The sequence below is a fragment of the Oncorhynchus tshawytscha genome, unplaced genomic scaffold, assembly GCF_018296145.1.
Source record: "Oncorhynchus tshawytscha isolate Ot180627B unplaced genomic scaffold, Otsh_v2.0 Un_contig_120_pilon_pilon, whole genome shotgun sequence".
Lineage (NCBI taxonomy): Eukaryota > Metazoa > Chordata > Actinopteri > Salmoniformes > Salmonidae > Oncorhynchus > Oncorhynchus tshawytscha.
Window position 1 is genome coordinate 109,462 of NW_024609310.1, and position 10,312 is coordinate 119,773.

Sequence of the window (10,312 nt, forward strand, 5' to 3'; positions counted from 1 at the left end):
GAAAGCCTTCCCAGAAGAGTGGCTGCTCTTATAGCAGCAATGTCCCAACATCTAGTGGAAAGCCTTTCCCAGAAGAGTGGCTGCTCTTATAGCAGCAATGCAACATCTAGTGGAAAGCCTTCCCAGAAGATTGGCTGCTCTTATAGCAGCAATGTCCCAACATCTAGTGGAAAGCCTTCCCAGAAGAGTGGCTGCTCTTATAGCAGCAATGTCCCAACATCTAGTGGAAAGCCTTCCCAGAAGAGTGGCTGCTCTTATAGCAGCAATGTCCCAACATCTAGTGGAAAGCCTTCCCAGAAGAGTGGCTGCTCTTACAGCAGCAATGTCCCAACATCTAGTGGAAAACCTTCCCAGAAGAGTGGCTGCTCTTATAGCAGCAATGTCCCAACATCTAGTGGAAAGCCTTCCCAGAAGAGTGGCTGCTCTTATAGCAGCAAAGTGGGGACCAACTCCATATTAATGCCAATGTACAGGTGGTAGTTGTCCCATCTCAGCTGTGGATCTCTCCAGCTCTTTCACAGTTACCATTGTCCTCTTGGTTGCTTCTCGGTCTAATACCTTCCTTACCCGGTCACTGAGTTTTGGTGGACGGCCTTCTCTAGTCAGAAGTAGCGCTTCTTTCCATTTTTTTAAATATGTTTTTATAATGGATTTAACAGTGAGTTCTTGACCTACTGATGGTGTGGCTGCTATGACAACTGGCTGTTCAGACTGTACTCAGGCCTGTACTGACGTGTGTGGCTGTAGCTGTAGGGTTCCCTATAAAGTGCATAGGGCCCAGGTCAAACGTTGTGCATTGAGTTCAACACAGTGATCATTTTCAGATACTTTCTGTTTTCCTTCTCCTATCCAGATCCAACCTTGAAGCATAATTAATCTACTCAGTATATGATAGACATCCTCAATGAATCCTGAGCATGAATTCATTAGTTGTAATTACAGATTTCATATGGGAAGAGGCCACAGAACAGGGGACGAGGAGGAGGAGGAGTAGGAAGGCTCCACAGAACAGGGGGCCCAGAGGTGGAGGGCTCTGGAGGTGGAGGGCTCTGGAGGTGGAGGGCTCCACAGAACAGATTCAATCAAATGGATCCACAACAGATTCAATCAAATGTATCCTGCATCTGTCTCTCTTTCTCGCTCTCTCTCTCCCTGTCTCTCCCTGTCTCTCCTCTCTCTCTCTCTCTCTCTCTCTCTCTCTCTCTCTCTCTCTCTCTCTCTCTCTCTCTCTCTCTCTCTCTCTCTCTCTCTCTCTCTCTCTCTCTCTCTCTCTCTCTCTCTCTCTCTCTCTCTCTCTCTCTCTCTCTCTCTCTCTCTCTCTCTCTCTCTCTCTCTCTCTCTCTCTCTCTCTCTCTCTCTCTCTCTCTCTCTCTCTCTCTCTCTCTCAGTAAAGTAGAGGATAATCTGCCGGAGGCTGAGCATTTCAAATGATCTTAACCAGACACTTAATTCAATTCCTACAGCTTTATGAACAAAATAAGTGGTGTGTTTAATTCAAATAATCAGCACAAGGTACGAAGTCTATAAGAGTATGGGCACTGGTCAAAACAAGTAGTGAAGTCAGAGCTTGATTACAACCAAAAAGTGTTTGTTTGACTCCCTCAGTTATATATTGATCAAGAAAAAAGAAACGTCCGTTTTCAGGACACTTGTTTTTCAAAGATAATACCCTTATTGGCCTTCTTGCAACACCTGAGTTAATAAAATATTTACTAAATAAACTAATGCAACATATTGAATGCCAACCACCATTAAACCCACCGAAGAAGAAGAAGTCCTGTTGCGTTTTGATAGTCGGGGAACAGGAAGTTCCGGGCAGGCTTCAGCCACAGTTGTTCTCTGAAGACAGTAGCGGTTGTGTCCGTTTCAGAAGTATTAACTAAAGGTATGCAATAGCACGTTTAAACTGTCTAATATCGAAAGAACATGTCATAATATGTTAGGTAGCAAATCCGTCAAGGTATTATCGCGTTTGTTAAAGGTTTTATGACGTTTTTGTGCTGAACCGAGTGAGTGAAGAACGTGATTAAATATAATTTTAGAAGTCACATTTAGCTAGCTAAGGTTAGACTTTGGGTTTGTCAGAGTGAATGGATGTACATTATTTCGTCGATGTAATTTCATAAAGAATCAATTGATTTGAGATTTCTGAGTTCGTTTGACATGTTTATTATTCTGATTATTTCCATATGTTAATGAGCTGGTAAAATGGCGGCGCCTCTCGGTCTGAGTCAATAGACTTGCAGGCTGTGCGGCTGCACCAGAGAGACAGTTTCAGGGTTGTTTTACTGTTTACAAGCAGAATGTCATGTTCATCTGATTTCTACATGTCACTGTAACAATATTCACACACATTCAGTTTCTATATTTATCTATAGTTGTTACTATGGTGTGAATGGGGAATACAATGTGTTTTTGTGAGTGAAAGTGGAAAATATGACATAGTTCTGCCTCAAACTGCAACCTTGCATTACTTGTTTACTTAGTAATTTGTGAATTTAGGAAGACTACTGTAGATTAATTGCACTCAGGTAGTGAACATTATTTTTTAATACGGATATCTGAAAGGAAAATGGATGAACGTCTGGTGAGCAAAATATATTTGACATAAACCCTCCCTGAACGCTGAATAAAAATACATAAAAATATCCCCTATAGCCAAAATAATGATTAAAACAAGGTGGATAGTAGAGAACATGTTTACCAACACTTCTTGGACAGACCAGAGCCTTTAGATATGAACTTTATGAACTGTTATTCGTCCTGTAAGCGTTGCTTGGCAACGCAGGAATTCTGATCGCGTTCAGGGCTGCGGGCCAGAAGGTTGTGGGTTCGCAGACCACCGTGAACAAGAGTAAGGGTGGATAGATCTATTTTATGGTGAAATCATTCCATGAATCTATCATCGTATTTGCAGGTCTGAGGGAGAAGAAAAAGCCTTTTTATAAACATTTCATACAAGTCTCTGTCATTTTACGTATTAGCCAAATGTTTTTTAATACCACACAGGCTAAGAATGGAGAAAGGCCTGTGTTCATCTCCATATTTCTCCGATGCCAAATCTGTCCCTGTTTACAAATAATCAAATGTGAGACCATCTGATCATGGTACTTTAAATAGTTCAACCTTTCCACGCCAGACAGATTAAAAGACAAGCTACCTTTCCACGCCAGACAGATTAAAAGACAAGCTACCTTTCCACGCCAGACAGATTAAAAGACAAGCTACCTTTCCACGCCAGACAGAGTAAAAGACAAGCTACCTTTCCACTCCAGACAGAGTAAAAGACAAGCTACCTTTCCACTCCAGACAGAGTAAAAGACAAGCTACCTTTCCACTTTCCAGACAGAGTAAAAGACAAGCTACCTTTCCACTCCAGACAGAGTAAAAGACAATTCATGTTTGATCCCAAAATGTGTTCGGAAGCTTCTTAGGGAGGGTGTGACACAATTTCTGAACCCACAGAGGCAGAGGTCAAATCAAGCTCCTAACGCATCGCCGTGTGCCTCTTCAAGTTTTGTAACAATGTGAAGGGCTCCGTATAGCACCGCATTGACATGATTGGTGGGCGGGAGGTCCAGTATAAACACAAACTCACTTCCTTGACAACAGCTCTCCTCCGTTAAGCACTAGAAGTATAAAAGCCCAGATGTCTGCAGAGGATGCATCTGCAGTCAGATATCGGATTGACCATCCAGTCTTTTAGCAGAGAAATGTAAATCTCCAACTGCTGGCTACTCTCATTCTTTGTCTTTAACCCAACAAATATTTCCCTAAAAGCTGTCTGGGTTTAAACATCTTCTATTGTACAGACCAGTAAATAGCTTAATAAATTGATAGTGACAGAATTAGATTAGTATATTTATTTTTTTGTTTGTCTCGTAGGATATAGAAGGTTGTAGCTCAGCCTCTGAATGTCAAAGAAACAACGTAACTTCTTTCCTGGTTATTTTACAGCCTGTTTCTGGCGTAAAGCAGCGCTGACCAAAACACTGTTACAGATCTCTTTATATCATCAGATCAGTTTGATTTTCTTCATGTTATCTAACAAGTGGGAGGCCTGTGCTTTTTGACAGCATCTTCACTAAAAGAGGCCTATGGCATAACCCCTCAAGTGGAGTCTGGGTTTTAACTCAACAGCCCTTCACTGACATTCACTGACATGGAGGTAGGCTATTTAAAGAGTGCCGGGTGGGTTGAGGAATAGGCTAGTCCGCGTGCAAGATGGTGGTTTATGTTTTTGGGGTACTTGGTCTAATCAACAACAACAAAATGTGAAGAAACCTTTCACTCTCTTCCTCAACTGCCACCATTGACCGACACATCACAGCCATTGGTTAGATAGGTCGACACAGCACAGCCGTTGGTTAGGATAGGCCGACACAGCACAGCCGTTGGTTAGGATAGGCCGACACAGCACAGCCGTTGGTTAGGATAGGCCGACACAGCACAGCCGTTGGTCAGGATAGGCCGACACAGCACAGCCGTTGGTCAGGATAGGCCGACACAGCACAGCCGTTGGTCAGGATAGGCCGACACAGCACAGCCGTTGGTCAGATAGGCCGACACAGCACAGCCGTTGGTCAGATAGGCCGACACAGCACAGCCGTTGGTCAGGATAGGCCGACACAGCACAGCCGTTGGTCAGGATAGGCCGACACAGCACAGCCGTTGGTCAGGATAGGCCGACACAGCACAGCCGTTGGTCAGGATAGGCCGACACAGCACAGCCGTTGGTCAGGATAGGCCGACACAGCACAGCCGTTGGTCAGATAGGCCGACACAGCACCGTTGGTCAGGATAGGCCGACACAGCACAGCCGTTGGTCAGGATAGGCCGACACAGCACAGCCGTTGGTCAGGATAGGCCGACACAGCACAGCCGTTGGTCAGGATAGGCCGACACAGCACAGCCGTTGGTCAGGATAGGCCGACACATCACAGCCGTTGGTTAGGATGACACATCACAGCCGTTGGTTAGGATGACACATCACAGCCGTTGGTTAGGATGACACAGCACAGCCATTGGTTAGGTAGCATAAAAATAAAAATAAACGTTTTGAATCAACAAGCAGAGCAAGTCGGGGCTCAGGATTGGAATAACCTTTTGTAGTGTGTAATGCAGCCTAGTTGTATTTACACAATCTCAGCAACTATCATAGAAATACAGTATAACTTTGCTCTGTGCTTCCTCCCAGCATGCACTTGGTATTCTATAGGCTATGGATCATTTGATTGACATCACACTAAATAGCCTATAGTCCCACTTGATATTGTCCAGCAGAGAATCAGAGATGAGGGAGGCATCAGCCACACATTGATATATTTAAGTGATAAGGTCAGAGGGGGGTTTGTTATATGGCCAATATACCACGGATAAGGGCTGTTGTGGAGGGCCTGGATACTTAACCCTGATATGTTGGACATATTCCACAAACCCTTGAGGTGCCTTATTGCTATTATAACGTAAGTAATGTAATTAGAAGAGTAAAAAGGAATGTTTTGTCATACCCTGGTATATGGTGTGATATTCCACGGCTGTCAGCCAATCAGCGTTCAGGGTTCCAACCACCCAGTTTATAAAGCCTAATAAGCAACTCATTCTTAAACACTGAGAAATATTGAAATTTCACCAATTACAAATGACATGACCCTCTTCTGGACGAGATTAAAACAATACTAAACCCTCCCTTAGACTGACATTGAAAAAGCACAGCCCTCCTTTTCCTCCAGGTAACCATTCTGTACACTTAGATCATCTCTTACTTTGTGTAATTTAAAGGGTGAACTTTCTGTCTAATGTTTTGAATTAATGTTTTGTTGTCAATGTTTATCTGATCTGTTGAAATGAGATGATTGAACAACAACAAAAAAGATAATACATTTTTTTGAGGACAAAGAAAAGCACCAGAACTGTCAAGATTGTTTTCTGTTTGTCTTTACTACTACAGACCAACAGACCAACTACAGACCGACTCAGATTAAGTCTGAGGCCGGTAACATCAACAGTGAGGACAAACCCAGCCTGCCTCTCTCCTTCCACACTGAGTAGAAACCTACAGTCACTGGGTCCTGATTGTGACAGTGGAGCCCAGTTTGCTCTGCAGGATCCAGAGATGGCATCAGTGAAGCTGGAAGACTGCAGTCAAACACTGGAGCTGAATGTCAACATTAAAGATGAAGAAGAGGAGGAGAAGATTAGGACAACTGTTAGTCATGGTAAGAGCTGGTTCTATCTATAAGTTATCTTCATATATTAGACCTCCATAAGTTATGACCAGTCTATTGCTAGGTTGAATTCTGTAATTCTGACAACTGGGTTATCTGGAGTGATCAGAGAGGAGACTAAAGAAGTGAAGTAGACAAACTGCCAGTGTTTTAAAGCTCTATGAAATGAGTCTGTAGTTACTAACCCTTGTGATAGTGAGTGGAGGATTATATGAAATGAGTCTGTAGTTACTAACCCTTGTGATAGTGAGTGGAGGATGATATGAAATGAGTCTGTGTAGTTACTAACCCTTGTGATAGTGAGTGGAGGATGATATGAAATGAGTCTGTAGTTACTAACCCTTGTGATAGTGAGTGGAGGATGATATGAAATGAGTCTGTAGTTACTAACCCTTGTGATAGTGAGTGATGATGAAATGAGTCTGTAGTTACTAACCCTTGTGATAGTGAGTGGAGGATGATATGAAATGAGTCTGTAGTTACTAACCCTTGTGATAGTGAGAGGAGGAGGGTTCTGGTCAATTCTGTTGTCAGGTTCTGGTCAATTCTAGAAATTTTGGGAAATACACTGAAATTCCAATTCTCTTCAATGCCTTTAAATTAACCAAATGTGGAATTGGAATTAGGTTTACTTTCTGAATGGACTGTTATTTAAATGGAATTGCCCCCAACCCAGACTGTTACCCACTTTTAGAATAGTTTTATTCCCTGTGTTGTACAGCCTACTGATATGAATACATATGTCACCCGGTACAGACAGAAGAGGACTGGCCACCCCTCAGAGTCTGGTTCCTTTCTAGGTTTCTTCCTATGTTCCTGCTTGCTGGGAGTTTTTCGTGGCCGTTGTGCTTCTACATCTGCATTGCTTTGCTCTTTGGGGATTGAGGCTGGGTTTCTGTTCAGCACTTATACATGCCACATGTATTTTATGAAACCCTTTGTACATCAGCAGTTGTCACACAGTTCTTTACAGAAACCTAAAACCCCAATGTAGATGTAGCTTCATAAAATAAGAGCAGTTCCAGACAAACGTTTGGACACACCGTTAGGGTTCGTTCCTTACTTCCTTCCTTGTCAAATCATTGGTTCGTTGGTGAAATTAGCATTATGACAATTATCTTTAATTAAATCATTCAAAACCTTTATTAATGCAATTTGCAGACAGACGTTGACAAACCAGGAACATGGCACGTATGTTTCAGAGTAAGTTCTGCGTCTAACAAAAGGCCTCCAGTTGTTTTATTACACCCTGAGTCGCGCCCTGATGATGTCACCGCCGACATCATCATCCTCTACTCCTGGGACCAAAACCATGCCTACAGAGCTGTATAAACAGGTCCTTTAACTGTTAGCTAAACACTTAGCAGTAAATGTCCCTCGCCCCAAAGTGGATTTATTGTGGAATGTTTGCCTAGTCTTATCTCCTTCACTCCCCTGCAGAGTTCTGTCTAAGTCACACATTTCTAAGAGGGCCTCTTTATAATGAGGCAGAAAAGAGAGAGAACTAAAATATAACTGTAGAACAATACTAAACCTCTACAATGAATTTATATTGTTAATCTGTAATATAAAACCTTATAAATGTAAGGAGGGAGGGGTCTTTAACCCCTCCCCTTCTATTAATATAACATAAGCATAATCAATTATTCGTATAATATACATCAAATATTTGTACAGACCCAAATCATGACCCCCTAGGTAAACTCCTGACAACACCTACTCATTCAAGTGTTTTTCTTTATTTCTGCTATTTTCTACATTGTAGAATAATAGTTAAGACATCAAAACTATGAAAATAACACATATGGAATCATGTTGTAACCAAAATAGTGTTAAACAAATCAAAATATATTTTGTATTCAAAGTAGCCACCCTTTGCCTTGATGACAACTTTGCACACTTTTGGTATTACAAAGAGTAGTAAATAGTTCAAGAAAAACCGTTGGATGAGTAGGTGTGTCCAAACTTTTGATTGACATGTATATCACACCAACTGACTGGTTCTTTTGTTGTTGTTCACACAGGAGACCATGTTGAGACATTCTCTACATCTAGAGAGCAACAGCAGGAAGATCACAGAGCTAAGAGGTCTCACCACTGCCCACATTGTGAGGAGATGTTCCCAGGTTTATCAAAGCTAAAAATACACTTAAAATTCCACACAGGAGAGAATCTGTATTCCTGTACTGACTCTGGGGAGAGATTCACAACATCAAAGGCACTGACAGTTCATCAGAGAGTGCACACAGAAGAGAAACCTTACTCCTGCTCATACTGTGGGAAGAGTTTCTCTCAACAGACCAACCTAAAAAACACCAACGTTTACACACAGGAGAGAAGCCTTACTCCTGCTGTGACTGTGGAAAATGCTTCACAACCTCATCTGAGCTAACAGTTCATATGAGAACACACACTGGAGAGAAGCCTTACATCTGCTCTGACTGTGGGAAGAGTTTCTCCCACCAGGGTAGCTTAAAAGCACACCAACGTATACATACAGGAGAGAAGCCATACTCCTGCTCTGACTGTGGAAAGAACTTCTCCCGATTGGGTACCCTAAAATTGCATAAACGTATACATACAGGAATTAAGCCTTACTACTGCTCTGACTGTAGGAAGAGTTTCTCCCACCAGGGTAGCTTTAAAGCACACCAACGTATACACACAGGAGAGAAGCCTTACTCCTGTTCTGACTGTGAGAAGAGTTTCTCCCGATTGGGTACCTTAAAATCGCATGAACGTATACATACAGGAAAGAAGCCTTACTACTGCTCCAACTGTGGGAAGAGTTTCTCTCAACGGAACCATTTAAAATCACATGAACGTAGACATAAAGAAAAGAAGGCATATGTCTGCTCTGACTGTAGAAAATGCTTCACAACATCATATGATCTAAAAGTTCACCAGAGAACACACACTGGAGAAAAAGCCTTACGTCTGCTCTGACTGTGGGAAGAGTTTCTATCAACAGAGCAGCTTCAAGAAACACCAACGTCTACACACAGGAGAGAAGCCTTACTCCTGCTCTGACTGTGGAAAATGCTTCACAACATCGTCTGATCTAAAAGTTCACCAGAGAACACACACTGGAGAAAAGCCTTACATCTGCTCTGACTGTGGGAAGAGTTTCTCTCAACAGAGCAGCTTCAAGAAACACCAACGTATACACACAGGAGAGAAGCCTTACTCCTGCTGTGACTGTGGAAAAAGCTTCACAACATCATTTGATCTAAAAATTCATCTGAGAACACACACTGGAGAAAAGCCTTACATCTGCTCTGACTGTGGGAAGAGGTTCTCTCAACAGAACCATTTAAACACACATCAACGTATACACACACAGGAGAGAAGCCTTACTACTGCTCTGTCTGTGGGAAGAGTTTCTCTCAACAGAGCAATTTAAAAACACACCAACGTATGCATAAAGGAGAAGACTCATCAGTTCTCTCAGACCAGCTAAGATTAAAATTAGGTGATGGAGTGATTTTAATTTCATTGCTTTACTTGGACTGAAATAGGTGATTTTAATCTCATTGCTTGACTTGGACTGAAATAGGTGATTTTAATCTCATTGCTTGACTTGGACTGAAATAGGTGATTTTAATCTCATTGCTTGACTTGGACTGAAATAGGTGATTTTAATCTCATTGCTTGATTTGGACTGAAATAGGTGATTTTAATCTCATTGACTTGGACTGAAATAGGTGCCGGAACTCATTTTAGAGGAAACCCTTTTGGACAATCAGAACCTTACAAACGTGCCGCGGGAAAGGCCGCACACCCTTCCTAAGAAGGTCTGGTGCCGACAGATAACCAGCGAACGAAGGCATTCACACGTAAATACATTCAGGATTTCTTCTCGTCTGCAAAGTATATGATTACTGTGAGAATAGTTTCTAAAATGTATCAATGATAAGTGTCGTTTTTCTCTCTCTCTCTCTCCTTTTGTAAAAAAAAAAAAAACACTATATTGTGTCAGTCCGCTAGGGACCTTTTCTCATGTATTAAGTGTGTATGTTTATCCTGTGTTATCATTTAGTTAGCTAGTAAATAAATATTTAAATCAATTTGTGTAGTACTGAATC

General features: G+C 42.0%; 1 pseudogene; it reads left to right on the forward strand.

Moving 5' to 3' along the window:
- The first annotated feature begins 1,769 nt into the window (after window positions 1–1,769).
- LOC121844571 lies at window positions 1,770–9,699 on the forward strand (annotated as a pseudogene).
- Window positions 9,700–10,312: the final 613 nt, after the last annotated feature.